Source organism: Theropithecus gelada, chromosome 12 (assembly GCF_003255815.1).
Source record: "Theropithecus gelada isolate Dixy chromosome 12, Tgel_1.0, whole genome shotgun sequence".
NCBI lineage: Eukaryota > Metazoa > Chordata > Mammalia > Primates > Cercopithecidae > Theropithecus > Theropithecus gelada.
The window spans coordinates 55640940-55661609 of NC_037680.1; the positions used below are offsets into that span (position 1 = coordinate 55640940).

The 20670-nt window shown below is 39.2% G+C and overlaps 1 protein-coding gene across 2 annotated transcripts in view; it reads right to left on the reverse strand.

Moving 5' to 3' along the window:
• The window catches only part of SESTD1 (SEC14 and spectrin domain containing 1), a 149908-nt gene extending 131953 nt beyond the window's left edge, over nt 1-17955 (reverse strand). For both annotated transcript variants that reach the window (XM_025405481.1, XM_025405482.1), the window contains exon 1: nt 17684-17955. The gene's annotated coding sequence lies outside the window, so the exon portion shown is untranslated. The remainder of the gene's footprint in view (nt 1-17683) is intronic.
• Between the last annotated feature and the right edge of the window lie 2715 nt (nt 17956-20670).

Sequence of the window (20670 nt, forward strand, 5' to 3'; positions counted from 1 at the left end):
AATCTCTTCTCTGACCCAAATGGACTCAAACTGGAAATCAATAACAGAAAGATAAAAGAACAATCTTCAACCACTTAGTAACTAAGTAACATTTCTAAAAAATCTCATGAGAAGGTGGCAGAGTGAAAGTAGGTTAATGGTAAAACTCATTAGAAAGATCTACTCAGCAGTCTGCCCAAATCCAACTTTGAGGAGTTTATGAAATAGGAATTAGTCTCCCATTTTATATATATATATATATATATATTTTTTTTTTTTTTTTTTTCTCTACTTTGTCCATGTTGAGGATTGTCTCCCACTTTCAGATTCCACTTGGGCATATATTCTTTTATTATCGACCTAGGTAATATGTATAACTATAATAGCAATCAAGGCTGGGCACATATTTTTAAAGTATTTATTTTACTTGTTTTTCTAATTGAAAAATAATTGTACATATTCACGGGATACATAGCAATGTTTTGATATATAACGTATGCTGATGAGATCAGGGTAGTTTTTTTTTAAATTTAATTCCAACTTAGTATACATTATGTAAGACCATTTCATCCAATAAAAGCCTAAGTCTAGATGCTGCATGAGGGATGGGGCATATTAAAAATAAATAAATGAAGCATAAGTTCTTATAACATTTACAAAAGTCTAGAAAACTCAGCTTCAGAAGATGGAAGCTGCCCAAAGTTTTGTTTGTTTTTGTTGTTGTTTTTTTTAAGATACAGGGTCTTTCTTGCTCTGTCACCCAGGCAGGAGTGCAGTGGCACCTTCCTAGCTCACTGCAGCCTAGAACTCTTTGTCTCACGCAACCCCTCCCACGTCAGCTCCTAAGTAGCTAGGACTACAGGCATGTACCACCACACCTAGCTAATTTGTTAATTCTTTTTTTTTTTTTTTTTGTAGAGACAACATCTCGTTATGTTGCCTAGGCAGGTCTTGAACTCCTAGGTTCAAGGGATCCTCCTGCCTTGGCCTCCCAAAGGGCTAGGGTTACAGGCATGAACCACCATGCCTGGTTAAAGGATGTTATTTCTGACAGTGTTAGTTAGGATGGTAAATAATTAGCAATGGCTTAAATGTACAGTAGATACACGAATAAACAGCAATTTACACTACCTAAGAGCCAAATAGGAAGTCTCAAGGGAAATAAAAAAACATATTGAACTGAATGAAAAATGAAACTACAATATATCCAAATACATGGAACATAGCTAAGGCCATGCTAAAGGGAAATTTATAGCACTAAATGTATACATTAGAAAAGAGGAAAAAAATTTCAAAACAATAATTTAAGCTTCCATCTCAAGAGCAAAAAAAAAAAGAGACAACACAGATTACCAATATTTCGAATGCAGCAGAGATATCATGGCAGCCTCTGAAGACAGCAAGAGACAGTACTACGAACACCTCTACACACTTTGATTAAATGGGCCACTTTCTCAAACTATCACAATCCATCTAATATAAAATAGATAATTTGAATAGTTCTTTAGTTATCAAGTAAAATAAATTCATAATTTATAAAACTCAAAAAGAAAAAAGAAAAAAGAAATCTCCAAGCCCAGGTGGAGAAGTCTACAAAATATTTTAAAAGGAATTAACACCAATTCTACACAGTCTCTTCCAGAAACAGAAGAGAATTGTCCATGTTGAAGATTGAAACAGAAAAGAGAAACAGAAGAGGAGGGAACACTTTCCATTTCATTTTATTAAGTTAATAATACACTAATGCCAAAACTAGGCAAAGATATGAATATAAACCTAAGAATCCTAAACTAAATATTAGCAAATAGTATTCAGCAATACACAGCAAGATTATACAAAGTAATCAAGTGGGGTTTATTGTAGGGATGGCAAGTTGACTGAATATTGGAAAATCATATTAACAAGCTAAAGGAGGTAACAATCACATAATCATGAACTCTTGCAAAAAAAGCAATAGGCAAAATTCAGTACCTACGAAACCTCTTAGAAAAATATGAATAAAGGGGAACTTCATCAACTTGATGAAGAGTTTGCATTAAAAACTTAAAGCTAATATTATATTCAATTGTGAAAGACTGAATACTTTGTCCTAAGATAAAGAACATGGCAGCCAGGCACAGTGGCTCAGACTTGTAATCTCAGCACTTTGGGAGGCCAAGGTGGGAAAACTGCTTTAGCTCAGGAGTTCAAGACCAACCTGGTCAACATAGGGAAATCCTGTCTGAAGAACAACAAAAACAAAAACAAAAAACAAAAAAATTAGCTGGGTGTGGTGGTGCCCACCTGTGGTCCTAGCTACTCAGGAGGCTGAGGTGGAAGGATCACTTGAGCCCAGGAGGTCGAGGCTGCACTGAGCCATAATTACATCACTGCACTCAGCCTGGGTGACAGAGTGAGACCCTGTCTTTAAAAAAAAAAAAAAAAAGAAAAGAAAAGAACATCGCAAGTATGTCTACTTTCACCAATCTTTTCAATACAGTTCTGGAAGTTCTAATCAGTGCAATAACAAGGGAAGGAAATAAAAGGCATACAGATAAAAGAAAAGAAGTAAGACTACCCCTATTTGCAAATAATTGCCTATATAGGAAATCCCAAGAAATCTAGCAAAAAATCCTAGAACTAGTGAGTTCTGTACGGCTGCAGGATATAAGACAAACATATAATACTAGCAATGAACATATGAACAATGAAATTTAAAAAACAATACCATTTATAATCACTCCAAAAAAATTAAATACTTAGTTATAAATCTAACAAAATATGTATAATACTTGTGTGCTGGAAACTACAAAATACTGATGAGAGAAATCAAAGACCTATAAAACACTGACAGACATAACATATTCATGGATTTGCAGACTCACTATAGAAATGTGCCAATTATCTCTCAATTTATATGAGTTAAATGCAATTCCTAGCATAATTCTATCAAAATTCTTTGTAAATATAGAAAAAAAATTATCCTAAAAGTTACATACAGAGGCAAAGAAAGACTACGTAAAACAATTTTGGAAAACAATACAGTAGAAGGAATCAGTTAACCCAATAAATGAATAAAACAGGAAAACTCAGAAATAGAAACACACAAATATGCCCAATTGCTTTTTGACAAAGGTACAAAAACAACTCAATGGAGAAAGATTGCCTTTCCTACAAATGGTGGTGGAGCAACTGAATATCCACAGGCAAAAAGAAAGGACGGACGGACGGACGGACGGAAGGAAGGAAGGAAGGAAGGAAGCAAAGAAAGAAGAACCTTGACCTAAGTCTGACACCCTATACAAAACCGATCATGGACTTAAATGAAAAGTGAAAAACTGTAAAACTTTTAGAAGAAAAGTTTTCCAAAATTTTCAGGATCTAGAGCTGGAATTTCATCAAAACTAAAAACATTTGCTCTGTGAACAACCATCTTAAGAGAATGAAAAGACAAGCTATAGAGTGGGATAAATTACTTAACAAACCACATATTCAACAAAGAACTAGTTTCTAGAATATATAGAGAAGGCTTGAAACCCACCAGTTTAAAAAAAAAAAAATCCAAATAGAAAACAGGCAGAAGGGCAGAAGTCATGAACAGACATCTCATCAAAGAGGATATACAGATGACGAGCACATGAAAAGATGTTCAACATCATTAGCCACCAGGAAAATACAAATTAAAACCATAGTGAGACATCACTACAAACCTATCACAATGGCTAAACAAAACAAAACAGTGAAGAATCAAATTGCAAAAAAACTGGATCACTCATATTATTATTCTCCTAGAGCAACCATAACAAAATACTACAGACTGGGTAGCTTAAACAGCAAAATGTCTTTTCTTACAGTTCCGGAGGTTAGAAGTCCACGATTAAGGTATCAGCAGGTTTGGTTTCTTCTGAGGTCTCTTTCTTTGGCTTGCAGGTACCATCTTTTTTCTGTGCCCTTTCATGGTCTTTCTTTTGTTTGCACATATCCCTGGTGTCTCTCTGTGTGTTCAAATTTCTTCTTTTAAGGATATCAGTCAGATGGCTTAGGGCCCACTCTAAAGACCCAATTTCAACAAAAATCACTTTTTAGAAAAATCTGTTTCCAAATACAATCACATTCTGAGGTACTAGGGGTTAGGGCTTCAACATATGAAATTTGTGGGGATATAATTCCATCTTTAACATTCATATATTGTTAGAGGGAATTTAAAATATTAATAGTACAGACACTATGGAAGACAGTTTGGCAATCTCTTTAAAACCTAAACATGCAACTACCATACAACTTGGCAACTGAACACTTAGGCATTCATTCCAGAGAAATGAAGAGTGATGTTTACACAAAAACCTATACATGACCGTTTACAGCAGCTTTACTTATAAGAGTCAAAAGCTAGAAACAGCTTAGATATCCTTCAATGGGTGAATAAACCGTGGTACATCCATACCACAGAATACTACTCAGCAATAAAAAAGGAACTATGGAAACAGAGTAATAACCTGTGTATGAATCTCCAGTGAATTATGCTGAATTAAAAAAAAATCCCAAAAATATATATACAATAAGATCCCATTTATACAGGACTCTTGAAATGACAAAACTATAGAAATTGGAGAATAATGGCTGCCAGGTATTAAGGAGGAAGTAGTGAGTGAGAAGGAACTGGGTGTGGCCACAGAAAGAAACTCTTTATATCTTGCTACACATGGGTGGGAAACTTACCCAAAATCTTTTTTGTACTTTCTAATATTTGAATGCTGTGTTCTAAAATAAAGTACAAGAATAATAATGGTCACACAGGGGTGGATGAAGATATATTAGTTACCATATGTGGAATGATTAAGGAGGGCCAGGTTCTGTCTAATCCAGACCTGTCCTTGCTCCAACACCAGTGCTTCCAATCACCAGTCTATGCTCAATGTTTAAATGTCACCCAAAGCAACAACTGCAGGGTCCAGCACTATCCTGCACAAGAGATGTACTACAGACTGAATGTTTGTGTCCTCCCCCACAAATTCATACATTAAAATCCTAACACCTAATGTGAGAGTATTAGGAGATGAAGTCTTTGGTAGGTTATTAGTTCATGAGGGCAGAGACCTAATCAGTGAGATTAATATTCTTATAAGAGATCTGGAGAGTTCCCTTGCCCCTTTTCCCATGTGAAGATACAGAAAGAAGATGGTCAACTACAAACCAAGAAGCTGGCCCTCACCAGACACAAAATCTGTCATAATTGGATCCTGGATTTCCCAGCCTCCAAAACCGTAAGAAATAAATTTTTCTTGCTCATAAGCCACCCAGAATATGGTATTCTGTTATAGCACCCTGAATGGACTAAGACCAGATGTAAATTATAAAATTATCTCTCCTATCAACATTCTTACTTCCACAGTATCTGATGTCAGCAAAGTGTTAAGGAGAATGGCAATAATTTGCTTAAATGATTCACACTAAGGTATGAGTAATTGATAGGCTTAAATATTCTCTCAAAGTTCAAAAGCAGTTTAGCTCAAATAACATTTGAACGGAAACTGTATGTTCAGAGCAGAATTAAACTGTAGTACAGGTGTTGTCAACTGCTTAATTCAGAGGCCCTAACGCATCCACTCACTCTATTTCTAATCTTGGAGTTCTTAGGTATTTTGAAAGTAAATGGGATACAAATACTAAATTATAAAGTAGTAGTGGCTTACGCCTCACCACAACTCAAGATGCGTATCTGGTTAGCTGCCTGTCCTACTGGGGGAAATCTCTGGTATACAGCTTTCATCTGGCTGTGAGTAAAGGTAATTCAAGATCTAGTAAAAACTGTAAAAATCCCTGTTTGTCTTCTGAGCTGCCTTTAAGCTCCCCTTTCTCTCATCTTTCAAGTTCTCTATAGCATCCTTTCTACCTCCTGCCTCAGGAGTCCACTATTTTCCACCTTCCTCTATCAAATCAGAAAAAGATTTAAACAAGGACTGAACTGTCTTTTTAAATGCTTGTCTTGCACTTCAAGGCAGCTAAGAGGTATTTTTACCTTTTGGTTTGACTTGGTTAAATCGAGGAAGTAGGGGCTTTATTTGTTTTTTATTTTGCTGGGTCCACTAGAAAAATTGTTTCAGTACAAATACTACATCTGGGAGAATTTGGCCCAAAAAGTTAATAGTTGACTTGACCTCTCTTTTGTCCCTGCCACTCTTTTAAACTTAATTATTCAGAACCCAAGACTCAAGTTGCAAAGATTCAGATGTTATTTTCATAGTGTCTACTTCCCTCCCCTGGTTTGATACCCCTTTCCTTCTTTCAGCATGGTGACCATTTTTGTATATCTTCCTCCCTTCCAACCCCCAGGAATCTGTTCATCTGTTCTCACATCCCAAAGTTCTTACAGCCTCCATCCGGTGAGGAGTAAATGAACTATAAAAGTCTGGGGAGAAGAGAGGCATAAAATACATAGGTGGTTAGGCTGACCTCACAGACTTCCAAACATAAAACTCAAACATGGGAAAAGAGCAAAGGACCACCACCACTACTACTCCCATCCAGCTGACAAAAAGTAAGATTCAACACTTTTGTTTTTTAGAGTGTATGTCTTAAAATAAATCACCAGTACTTCTTAAAACTTCCATTAAAAAAAAAAAAAAACCTCGGAAAAACTGTCAAGAGGAGACTAAGGAGAAATGACAACTAAATGCAATCTTGTTTTCTGGATGGTTCCTGAAACAGAAAAAGAACTTTAATGGAAAAACTGGTGATATCCAAAGCAAGTCTCCAGTTAACAGTAACATACTGATGCTAGTTTCTTAGTTTTGACAAATGAACCACAGTAGGATACTGTCAGTGGAAACTGAAACTGGGTGAGGTGTATATGGGGACGTTGTACTATTCTGCAACTGTTCTGCAAATCCAAAATTATTCTAAAACAAAAAGTATATTTAAAAATAGAAAAGATGAAAGCTTTTAATGTAATTTTCCAAGAAGTAAAAAAAGTAAGGTACAGAACACTATGTGACATAGAAGAAGCAATATAGGAATAGGTACTGAAGTATCGTTTGTATAAAAAGGATGGGAAACCATATGCATATACATAAAATATTTCTGGAAGAATACATAAGAATCTGATGACACTGACTTTGTGGAGGAGAGAACTCAGCAGTTGAGTAGGAATGAAAGGAAGAATTTTTAATGTGTCCTCTTACACCTTTTAAATTTAGAGGCCAGGCACAGTGGCTCACACCTATAACCCCAGCACTTTAGGAGGCTGAAGCAAGCGGATCTGCTTGAGCTCAGGAGTTGGAGACCAGCGCGGGCAACATGGCAAAACCCTGACTCTATAAAAAATACAAAAATTAGCCAGGTGTGGTGGCACGCACCTGTAGTCCCAGCTACTCAGGAGGCTGAGGCAGGAGGATCACCTAAGCCCAGAAGTTTGAAGGTGCAGAGAACCCTGACTGCACCACTGCACTTCAGCCTGGGTGGCAGAGACAGATCTTGTCTCAAAAACAAAAATAAAAATAAAAAATAAAATTTGAGACATATTAATGTATTACCTATTCAAAAAATAATTAACTTTTAAATAAAAAGGATGACCAGGAGCTGAACTAAGACAAAGACTATGGAAAGAATGTAGAGGATTAATGAGAAAAAAAAAAATTTAGGAGCTAAAGGAGAAAATCTAATCTACTCCATCTATCCATTAAGGCTTCCTACATCCCCTTCCTCACTTTTTCCACCAACCTCATTTCTCCTTAATGCACTACAGACTTTTTATTCCAGCTGAACCAATCTGACTGCTAATTCCAGAGTCACCAGCATTTTTCCCCAAATTCGCACCTCTCCCTGCAAAACCTAACTTTAAACTTAAAAGCCACCCACCTATGTGCTATTTAGCATTCTGAATATTCTATCTATACCAGGGACAGCAAATACAGGCACTAACGCCATCACTACGCCTACTCACAACAATAAACACCATTCAATGATCACAGTATCCTTTCCCACTAAATCCAGAAGCTATATCCAACTAACTTCTCAATGCAGTCTTCTAGGCAGTCTTCACTATCAATTAAAGCTAGCCCATGAAATAAAACATACTTGCCATATCTAGTCCCTACTATATTAATCTGTTTGCCTCGAAATATTTGCCATGGATTTTATGTATATCTACATGCAGATCTCACTTTAATACACTTTGCTTTACTGTGCTTTGCAGATACTATTTTTTTCACAGATTGAAGGTTGGTGGTAATCCTAAGTGGAGCAAGTTTGTCAGCTCATTTTTCCAACAGCACGTGTTCACTTTGTGTTTCTGTGTCCCATGTTGGTAATTCTCACAATATTTCAAGCATTTTCATTATTACTGTATCTGTTATGGTGATCTGTGATCAGCGATCTTTGATGTTAATTGTTTGGGGGTACCATGAATCACACCCATATGACAACGAACTTCATCAATACATATCGTGTATATTCTGACTGTTCCACTAAATGGGGGTTCTCCTGTCTCTCTCCTTCTCCTCAGGCCTCTCTATCCCAGGAGACACAATAATATTGAAATTAGGCCAATCAATAATCCTACAATGGCCTCTAAATATTAAAGTGAAACGAGGAGTCACATTTCTCACTTTAAATGAAAAGCTAGAAATGATTAAGCTTACTGAGGAAGGTATGTCTTTAGACAAGAGAGGTCAAAAGCTAGGTCTCTAGTGAGTTAGTCAAGCTGTAAATTCTAAGGTAAAGTTCTTGAAGGAAAGTCAAAGTGCCACTCCAGAAAACATACGAACGATAAGAAAGTGAAACAGCCACATTGTTAATATGGAGAAAGGTCCAGTGGTCTGGATAGAAGACCAAACCAGCCACAACATTCCCTTAAGCCAAAGCCTAATTCAGAGCAAGACACTACTTCTAGTCAATTCTATGAAGGCTGAGAGGTGAGGAAGCTCCAGAAGGCAAGTTTGAAGCTAGTAGGAGTTGGTTCATGAGGTTTAAGGAAAGAAGTCATCTCCATAACATAAATGTACAAGATGAAGCAGCAAGTGCTGATGTAGAAGCTGCAGGACGTTACCAAAAAAATCTAGCTAAGATAACTGATGGAGGTGGCTACACTGAACAACAGATTTTCAAAGTAGATGAATCAGCCTTCTATTAGACAAAGATGTCATCTAGGACTTTCACAGCAAGAGAGAAGTAAATGGCTTCAAAATTTCAAAGGACAGGCTGACTCTCGTTAGGGGTTAAAGCAGCTGGTGACCTTAAGTGAAAGCCGATGCTTATTTACCATTCTGAACAGACTGAAATCTACTCAGCCTGTTCTCTACAAATGGAATAACAAAGCCTGGATAACAGCATAAGTGCTTACAGCATGGTTTACTGAATCTTTTAAGCCTACTATTAAGACCTGCTGCTCAGACAAAAAAAAAAAAAAAAAAAAGATTCCTTTGAAAATATTACTGTTCATTGGCAATGCACCTGGTCATCCAAGAACCCTGATGGAGATGTACAAGGAAATTAATGTTTCCATACCTGCTGACACAAAAGTCATTCTGTAGCCCATGGATCAAGGAGTAATTTTGACTTTCAAGTCTTATTATTTTAGAAATACATTTCAAAGGCTATAGCTGCCATAGACAGTGATTTATCTGATGGATTTGGGCAAACTGAGAACATTCTAGAAAAGATTCACCAATCTAGACTCCATTAAGAACATCTGTGATTCATGGAAGGAGGTCAAAATATACTGACATAAACAGGAGTTTGGAAGAAGTTGATCCCAGCTTCCATGGATAACTTTAAGGAGTTCAAAATTTCGTGGAGGAAGTAACTGCAGATGTGGTAGAAACAACAAGAGAACTAGAATTAGAAGTGGAGCCTGCAGATGTGACTGAATTGCTGCAATCTCATGATAAAACTTTAACAGATGGGGCCAGGCGCAGTGTCTTACTCATGTAATCCCAGCACTTTGGGAGGCCGAGGCAGGCGGATCACGAGGTCAGTAGATGGAGACCAATCTGGCTAACACAGTGAAACCCCGTCTTTACTCAAAATGCAAAAAATTCGTCGGGCGTGGTGGCAGAAGCCTATAGTCCCAGCTACCTGGGAAGCTGCGACAGGAGAATCACTCGAACCTGGGAGGGAGAGGTTGCACTGGGTAGAGATCGTGCCACTGAACTCCAGCCTAGGCGACAGAGTGAGACTCAATCTCAAAAAAAAAAACAAAACAACAACAACAAAAACTTTAACAGATGAGGAGTCGCTTTATATGGAGGAGCAAAGAAAGTAGTTTCTTGAGATGGAATCTACTCCTAGTGAACGTGCCATAAGCATTGTTCAAATGACAACAAAGGATTTAGAATGTTACATACACTTAGTTGAAAATGCAGTGGCAGGGTTTGAGAGGACGGACTCAAATTATGAAAGTTCTACTGTGGCTCAAATGCTACCACACAGCATCTCATGCCACAGAGAAATCTTTCATGAGAAGAGTCCATCAACGTGGCATACTTCATTATTGGGTTTTTTTTTTTCAATTTTATTTAAAATCAGAACACATCTCATTCTATGTCATAGAATAAGGGAGTCTATCTTGAACCTATTCTGGTTCAGGGGGCTGCCCTTATGAAAAAGAAAAGAAAGCAAGGAAGTAATTACCATAGCTACCCCAAACTTCAAGCAACTACCATCCTGATCAGTCAGTAGCTATAAACATTAATGTAAGACCTTCCACCAGCAAAAAGATTACAACTCACTTAGGATCAGAGGATCCGTAGCATTGTTAAGCAATAAAGTATTTTTAAATGAAGATATATATAGATCATTTTTTAGACATAATTCTATTACACATTTTGTAAACTACAGTGTGAACATAACTTTTATATGCACTGAGAAACAAAAAACTTGTATGACTTGCTTTGAGATATTTGCTTTACTGTGGTGGTCTGAAACTGAACTGGCAATACCTTAGGGGTATGCCTTTATTTGTATATACCCCATTTTGTTCTGAAAAGGGTTAAAGATACAATAAATGCACTATAACAAGTTAACAAATTAAAAATAAATGCAAAGAATAGAGAAAAGAACCAAAAACGGTGCCAAGAAAAAGGCTAAAAATTGTATAATACAAAAACATATTTACGTGTTCTGCAGTGGGCCACAAATCTAGTTCTGGCTTTCTAGCAGCCATAACAAAAAGGAAAACCCAGGCAATCTAAGAGATACACAGAGAAGTACTCAGAAGGGGAGCTACCCTTGGTAGTTAAATCAAACAGTAATTTTATATAGCAAAAAGAGCCCCATAGAATGATCAAAATATATGAGACACATAACCACCAGTCTTCAAAGGGATAGATGTTTCTCATATTGTCCCTCAGGAGAGACCTATGACACCTTACCAAAGTCCAATGTTGCAAAATTGATTTTACAAAGACAAGACACAAGCTTTAAGAGCTCTTTATTCTTTTACTCAGTTTCTTCCTTCATTGCCTCCCTGATTGATTATAAACTCTTTGAAAACAAGAACCACGTTTTCTAATTCTTATATATAGCTCCAAAGTATTTTGTATTCTGCAGAAAAGAAGCAATGTCAGTGAGAATTTACACAGTGCAATTCAAGCCTTTTCTGATAAAAATTATCTAACCTAAACACAGTAATCCCCACTTCTACTACAAAAATAGGCTAACTGAAGCCCTAATAGATAGAATTCCTAAACTTTCTAAATTATTACTGAATCACAATTCAATTTGTGATCTCTCAACAGCATTTTGTTTCATATATCCCTAGCACAAAGCATGCAGAGATACCAAATCAATATCTCTGAACCTGATCAAATAAAATGAAACTCATAAGCAAAAGCTTTGGCAATGCCTAGTAAAGGAAAGATAATACTACTATCTTTCAAGAATATAATCAATAGGTCTTTACAAACCAGCTGACAAAGGCAGGTTCATTTTCTAAATGACTCTGCAAATCTACTAGAAGGCAATGAATTATAATCAGATTACTTCTTTCCAAGAATGTGCAGTTTCTGCATATGCCAAGCTGCTGAAGAACTGTACTTCTTAGCTGTCACACACACCCGCGCGCGCGCACACACACACACCACTATCAAACCAGCTCTGACCACTAACTTACTAATTTACTTCTCTGCTTTACTTGGTCAAACTGAAAATGAAATTAGGAGTAGGTAATAAATTATTTAGATAAGGTGATTATGAGAAAATGAAGTATCATCTTAAATTGCTACTCTTAAGCATTGGCTTTGGGACACATTAACAATCCTCTATTTGTATTTTATTAATGGAAGTCATTAATAAGTAAGTGGTCTCATCCAACACTGCTTTGTTTATTCATACACTTAGTATTTCAGTTTATAGTAGGTTTCCCCCCTTGGTATTCCCTGTATATAAGGGCACGCCCTATCATCCCAGGAGTGAATAGTTGTAATGAGCCAAAGAATAGTGCCAGGACTGGGAGAGTCCACCAAGTAGACCTTGGAAAATCCAATTCCTGCACCTTTGTTTGTCTATTAGAAAGGGAAAATGGAAATCATCCCTATCTGATAGGATTATTGGAAAAATTAAATGAGATAAGATGCGTAGTTCTCTAGCCTTTTTTTTTTTTGAGACAAAGTCTCACTCTGTCACCCAGGCTGGAGTGCAGTGGCATGATCTCGGCTCACTGCAACCTCCACCTCCCGGCTTCAAGCAATTCTCTGCCTCAGCCTCCCAAGTAGCTGGGATTACAGGCGCCTGCCACCACACCCGGCTAATTTTTGTATTTCTAGTAGAGACAGGGTTTCACCATCTTGGCCAGGCAGGTCTTGAACTCCTGACCTTGTGATCCACCCGCCTCAGTCTCCCAAAGTCCTGGGATTACAGGTGTGAGCCACCGTGCCTGTCTTAGTTCTCTAGCTTTTTTATAGATAAGGAAAACAGAAGGCTCTAAGCACTTAGGTGACTCATCCACAGCCAATGGCTAATAAACATAGGAGAGAACAAAACTCTGACTTATGGCTTAATGTTCTTTCCAACTCACTAAGCAACCGTAAAATAGTAAAACTCAACATCTCAGGTTTGTCGCTGTTGCATATTCACTACATAGAAAGAAAAAAACACTGACTATTTTGAACATCTACTGCATGCTAGAAACTAATCTCTTTCTTCTTAACTGCCCTATAAAAGAAGGTGTTATCTCATGTTACTGAGAAATTAACTTGTCCAGTCACAAGGCTAACAAGTGACAACACAAGATTAATCCAGATCTGTTTTGTTAATGATTTTCCCTACTATCCTTCTTAAAGAGTGTATTTAGATACCACTGTCTACCAGAATCAAATCACAAATGGCCTGTGAATTTTTACAGATCCTTCTGATTTATTAGTGGAAACTGTCCCTAGCTCCACCATCCTATCTACTTAAATCAGTTCCTATTAGGTTAAAGCATAATTACAATAACTGTAGTAACATATTTACATTTGTATAGCATGTTACAGTTTATTACATTTATTCATTTTGTTAGATGCAACTACTGAGGCGTTTCATATATTAGCTCACATATCATTTAATATTTCAAAACTCTTATGAGGTAGGAATTATTGCCATTTTACAAATAAGAAAATGGGCCAGGTGCAATGGCTCATGTCTGTAATCTCAGCATTTGAGAAGGCCAAGGTGGGCAGATTGCTTGAGCTCAGGAGTTTGAGACCAGCCTTGGCAACACCAAGAAACTTCACCTCTACAAAAAATGCAAAAATTAGCTGCACATGGTGGCACATGCCTGTAGTCTCAGCCACTTGGGAAGCTGAGGTGGGCGAATCACTTGAGCTCAGGCAGTTGAGGTTGCAGTGAGGTATGATCACGCCACTGCACTCTAGCCTGGGCAACAGAGCGAGACCCTGTCTCTAAAGAAAAAAAAAAATTAGAAAGGTCATCTCAGATCTCTCTCTGACCCCAAGTTGTCAGATGATCTCTAGTAAACAATTAAAGGGCAGATATTTTAAACTGTTCCAGAGCACAGAAAAAAGTGAAAAGTTTCCTAATCATTCTCAATCCTGGCTTCATCCTGACACCAACGCCAGGCATGGATAGCAAACTTGAATGAAAACGTAATATTAGATTTATCCTTTGTAATTACATATGCAAAAGTTTAACATATTTAAGTGAAAAACAAAGGAATATGTATAGTATAATCCCATTTGTAAAAGAAAAAACATTGTGAATAGCAACATGTCTTTATGTACGGTAGAATATGAAAATGTATTTATACATAAATACACACATAAATACAAAGATACAGGTTTGGAAATATACACTTCAAACTGTTAACAGCGGTTTCTCTAACACGGAAGTGGTCTTAGGAGTGAAGAAGGGGAAAGGACAAAGTGAAGGGAGATTTTCAGCTTTTACTCTCTATATATACATACATACTATTCAAATTCTGAAACAGTGGGTTCTAGGATCGGCTATGCCATTAAGAAGCTGTTACTAGGTTGAATCACTCTGACTCTCTTTCCCCGTTGGAAATGTGGAAAGCAGACCTACCTTATTACGATAGAAGAAAAGGAATTTATTTGAAAATGCATAATAAAATCTGATGAATATGTGGCAGTGTGGCCACAACACCTTATTTTTTGTTATTGTTTGGTTTTTTTTTTTCCCTCACTTTGTCACTGGTCAGCCAGACAATCACAAACACAATTTAACTTCTGTATGCCTCATTGAGTGCAGGAAGTAGAGTCAGAAGACCTGAGTTTACATTCAGACTTTGCAACTTATTAACTATAAGGTTAAAAAAACAAGCAAATGATTAAACTTCTTTGCACTTTAGTTTCCTGGCAGTAAAATAGGAATAAACCTACCTTACAGCACCATTTAAAAGATTAAATGAGAAAATGATACACAAATGGCCAATAAAAACATGAAAAGATGAAATACAAATGAAAATCACAATACGATATCTCTTCACAGCCACTAGGATGGCTATCATCAAAAAGACAAACATTAAGTGTTGGCAAGGATGTGGAGACAATGGAATCCTCATACACTGCTAGAAGGGATGTAAAACAGCACAGCAGCTATGGAAAACAGTCTGGCAGATCCTCAAAAAGTTAAACAGAATTACCATATAACCCAGCAATTACACATCTAGGTATACATCCAAGAAAACTGAAAGCATGTATACCATACAAAAACTTGTAATTGAGTATCCACAACATTATTCATTATGGCCAAAAGTGGAACCAACCCAAATGCCCATCAATTGAAGACTGGACAAACAAAATGTGGCATAGCCATATAACAAAATAATATTCTGCCATAAAAGGTATGAAGTATTGATATACGGTATAATATGAATAAACCCTGAAAGCATAATGCTAACTGAAAGACACAAAAGGCCACATATTATGATTCTATTCACATGAAATGTCCAAAATAGGCAAATCCATAGAGACATAAAGTAAATTAGTGGTTGTCAAATATGGGGGAGGGGGAATAGTAACAAAAGCTACTAGGTACAAGGTTCTTTTTAGGGTAATAATGTTCTTGGGTTAGTGTTGACATTTGCGCAATTTTGTGAATATATTAAAACCACCAAATTGTATACTTTAAAAAAGTGAATTCTATGGCATATGAATTACATCTCAAAGAAAACGATTATAAATATTTAAGTCTCTGCTTTTTCTTTTGAGACAAGGCTGGCTCTGTCACCCAGGATGGAATGGTCCAGTCGTGGCTCACTTCTCTGCTTGCTACTTTTTATTAGTAAATATTCTACTTTCCTCAAGAGGTTGTTCATGTTGCATGTAACAGCTTTAAAAGATCTTTGAAGTTAGCTACTACACAGATTAATGGTATTTTTAGTAAAGTAAAACTACTATAACAGAGAAACTTTCTAAGAATCGGATTAGTTTGGTATAATTTCATTTTTTCAAAAGAAATGTCATTAATACCAAGTTCATTTTTAGAGAGTGGAAAAGCTTCAACAAGTCATTATAAAACACATTATTTTAAAAAGGTCAAAATGCAATACTTTGTTTTCTTAATTAGTGGACATTTCATTTTCAGATACATCATTAGATTACCTGTTTAAAATGTCATTAAATGCCTAGCAATCAACTAAAACCCAAGGAGATGCAACTTCGTGACCTCTACTTACAACTTTCTACATTCTGCATTCTGTTGTCAGATTCCTAGTCCATCACTAGCTCCTAATCTCTTACATCAATTATTCCATTCAATTCTCACTCACAGGGGCTAAAATGTTTGGTAAATGCAATCAATTCATTTTTCTAATGCTGGGGAACTTACTAGAGTGGGCCCAATTTTTAAGGTTAAATTTAGTCCAGAATGTTTGAATATTCAACAAAACGATTTCCTGGAATTTGGAACATAAAAACAGCCTATAGAGTTGTGAAATGCTTTCTAGGTCCCTCGGGAATTTTTTCATGTATTTAGTCGTGGGGCAAAGTATTACGTATAAAAGCTTCCTGGTCCTAGAACAAAGACGTATTTTACTGCTCAAAGCTAAAGGAATTAGTATTGTTACACTAAAATAGCATACCAATGAAACCAGCTAGGTATTGGCATAACCCAAGGTATGTAAACAAAGATAAAGTGTACCTTATTATGCATTCTTCCTTGGGGGGAAAAATTCTCACATTAAGAAAATAAGATTTAGCCAGCCAAAATAGAAAAAATATACACATATATATGTGTCTGTGTATGTCGGTATGTATAAGGATTAGGATTTTGAGTAGCAATTTAAATTTGATGGTTTGCCAAGCTATGCTGGGATACATGGTGGGCATGCTTGACACAGGCAAAACGTGAAGCAAGAGACGACCTGTCAAACAGCTGCTATCTAGTTACTCCCTCGGCAGCACTTCCAACTTCTCCCGCGATGTCTGTGTATGAGAGAAAGATGTCAAAGCACCAAGAAAACCAAGGGGGATATCAGAGCAACAGCCAAGTCCAAACCGTGCATCCCAGGGTGAAATGCCACCAGTACCCTCAAGAGCTGGTCAGACTGCGGCTCTTTTCTAGTATGAGTCTACCTAAAATAGAAAAACACACAACCACGGACCCTGGCCAACCCGCTCTCTCCTCCCCTTTGTGACTCTCCCAAACGCTGGAGGGATGTTAACCTCCGGCAGGCCCGTGGAAGCCAAGCCCCGCGACCTGAGGAGGCGTCCAGGAGCCTCGGCACAGCCCTGGGGCCTCGAGTCCGTGTCCCCCACCCACCCGACAGGGCCGGTCACCGGTCACACAAAGGAGCCAGCCGCGGGCGCTGGACGTGGGGACTCGCCCCAGAGCCGGGAGCCACATCTGGTTCCTGCACGCTGGCAAAAGAGACCCGCTGGAAATTAAGGATTAACGCCCAAACCTGTTGCACAATTCGGGTCCCTTTCACCCAGAAATGAACAAGGGCGCTCAAGAGCGGAAAAGCGCGCGGCCCGGTCTCTGCGGGCCGCGGCCGCACCCGGCAGACGGCGCGGAGGCAAAGGCGGCCCGCGGGGCTCCCACCTCGGGCGCTTTGTCTGCGGCGGCGGGGGCGGCCAGGGCGCTGGGAGCGGAGGGGTGGCGGGGCGGGGGCTCCCCTCCTTCACTGCGCAGCCCCTCCGCCCCGCGGCCCGCGAGGGGGAAGAAAGCCGGGCCCGCTGCCGCCGCCGCCGCGCCACCGCTGCACCGGCCACCCGGCCGCGGGGCCTGCGCGCTTCTCCCGCCCAGGCCGAGCGGCGGCCACACTCACCTGGCTGGCGCTGACGCTAGCGGCCGGCGGCTCTGGGGCGTTGGGGAGGACAGGGGAACGCTAGCGAGGTGCGGGCGGAGGCGGAGGGCGCGGCGGGAGGAAGGCGGGCTGGGGGCGGAGCGGGCCCGGGCGGCAGCAGCGGCGACGGCGGCGGCGGCTCCAGTCACTCGCGGCAAATCGCGTCCCGGCCCCTCCGTGCGTCAGGCGGGAGCGGGGGCGCGGGTGGCCCGGCGACCTCTCGGCACCGCGGCCCGAGCCGCGTCCGCGCGACCCCGCGCACGCCCGGGTGACGGCGGTACAGCGACCCAGCCCGGCGCGGGAAGGGGGAAGCAGGCGGGGCGGGGCGGGGCGGGGCGGGGCGTCCAACCGGGCCTGGGGCTAAGGGCTGGGCGCGAGTGGGACTCTGGCGATCCCGGACGGACCCTGCCGTCCCCACCCCTACTCGAGGCCCAGGCTCCCCAGGCGGGAGGCAGTCTGGGAAAGTGGAAGGGTCCCTAGACCTGAAGTCAGAAATTTGGGCTTCAGAGAGGGCCCGCTACTTGACACCTTGGCAGGTCGTTTATTTCCTCTGGCCTCATCCTGGAGTTCGAAGGTTCGAGTACAAGGTCTCCAAGAGCTGCTCCCAAGTACCCACTGCCAAGGCGTGGTGTGGCTGAAGGATGAAGGCAGATGAAAGGGAAAGGGTTGCTGTGAGGAAGGGCTGGATTCAGGGCATTTGTTTTGCTTTGAGGATCTTTCCATTGGACAGTCCAAAATTAATCCACAAATGGGGCTCCCTGATAATGGCTACTTCCCCATTTTTACCAACCTAGTTATTTTTCTCCAAATATACTGACTTAAGAGTCCTTGTTCTCATTTTATTGCGCAAATCATTTTTATGTCATTTCCTGAATTGAGTTCAAAAGAGTCATCAGCAAATTCACACCAGATCAGAGCAGCTGTGTGGTCCCAATTTCAAGACTTCCATATTATTCACTCAGCCACTCACTTGAGTATCACCTAATTCCATTGATAAAATCTTACCATTCCAACAACTAAGCAACCAAATTTCTCTCCACTAAAGTTTTCTGACTTAAAATCCCATGGATTAATTCTTCTTCTTAATTCTGTGAATATCAGTCTGTCTCCATGACTTCCACCTCTTTGCCACTCTTTAGGTCAAGTCTTTAATTTCACTGCTGCTTCAGTTCCACATAACTGCCAGAGAGAATGCTCCAAAAAGACAGAGCTGAGCATGCAATGTCCCTCTTTAAAATCATTCAGAGTCTCTCCACCAGGTTGAATCAGAGTCAAACCTATTATCATGGTTTACAAAGCCATTTAAAATCTGATCTGTTGACCTCCTTGGCTCCAGCTTCAACTCCTAACATATCTACGTATCACACAAATTCAACAGGCTTTGTCTTTGTGCCCTTGTAATTTTCCCCCACCTGAAATCCATCCCTCATTTAACCAGTTGAACTCCTATTATCCTTCAAGATAATGAAGATAGTACATTCCTTCCTCCTTGGAATCTTCCCTGCAATCATCTCCTTTCACCACATCTGCATCCTTACCCCACACACTTACAATGAATTAAATACTTTTTCTCTCTGCTTTCATAAAATCATCTATCTACAGTATTCCATATGATAATGTTTAGTACTTGCTTTTTTCCTGTTGCTTTGCCTGGTGGCCTTTTCTTCCTAGACTGTGTGTTCTTTAAAAGGGCAGGGATTTTGTCTAGTTCATTTTTTGCTCCCCAGAACATAGCACAGTGCTCAGCACAAAGAAGGTTCTCTTTAACTGTTTGCTGAAGTGTTGAAATAATTTTCCATTCCAACAAATAGATGTTGAACGTCTACTCAACGAGAAGAAAATACAGTGAAGTCCACAGTCCCTGTCTTTTTTAGGCTTCCATGGTATTCTGTTTTTCCCTTCTCTACTATATGGTGTTCTCTGCTTATCATTTAAAACTCATTCCAACTACCATTCACATTCTTTGCTTATCCTAATAAAACAAGAGCATGCCAAGCAATCCGTTATAGTAATTCACAAAATATCCCTGCCCTTCCTCTTTCCATATTTCTGCTTCCACATTGTATTACCTAGGTGTTAGATGAGAAGTAACTGCTATAATGGAAAAAACATTAATAGCACCTTAAATCAATTCAGAGAATGAAATTTGGATGCTATGTTTTCCAGTAACTACTGAATGAACTTAGCTCAATCACTTATAGTCATGAGGCTTCACTTCTGGAGTTTCTTCGGCTCTATGATTCGCATTTGTTTTTAATATTTTGTTATGAAGTTAAATATATATATATGCTAGATTCTTGCAAACTAGCTATCCAGCATATGTTTGAACTCCAAGTGATAGGAAATCATTCACGACCTCACAACAGTTTTCATTTTTAAACAGTCCTGCTAGTTTCTATGTTCAACTGAAATGTGTCTCTGTATACATTTGGTAGGCAGCTGCAGTATTGGTAGAAACACCACTGGACTTAAACTCCAAAGAAGTGTGGTCAAATCCTGGGTTTATAACTTCCTAATTGTGTGACCTTGGAAAAGCACAAAACTGCTCCAAGTATGAGTTTGCTCCATTCTAAAAGGATAAAATGATAATAGCACCTTAAATCATTATTGTAAATATGAATGCAATGTGCATGAATGTGTCCAGTGAATCTGAACCTAGTACTAACATTGTTTAATACAGAACAGCATGGTTCCCCTTCCGTAGGCAGCCTTGTAAACCTTTGAAGTCAACAGTCACAATGTGTGCCTTCCCCACCCACTTTTTATTCACATCCCATTCATCTCCATGTACGTTTATCTAAACATTCTCCAGTACCTCTTAAAATGTGGCACCTAGAAATGAATCCAATCTTGCAAGTATAAAGAAAGAAGTAGAGGAGTACAATTTTCTGCATTCTAATGATGATATTTCAAAACTCAGTTTGATATCACATTATTTTTCTACCACTCCATACTGTTCATAAATATCA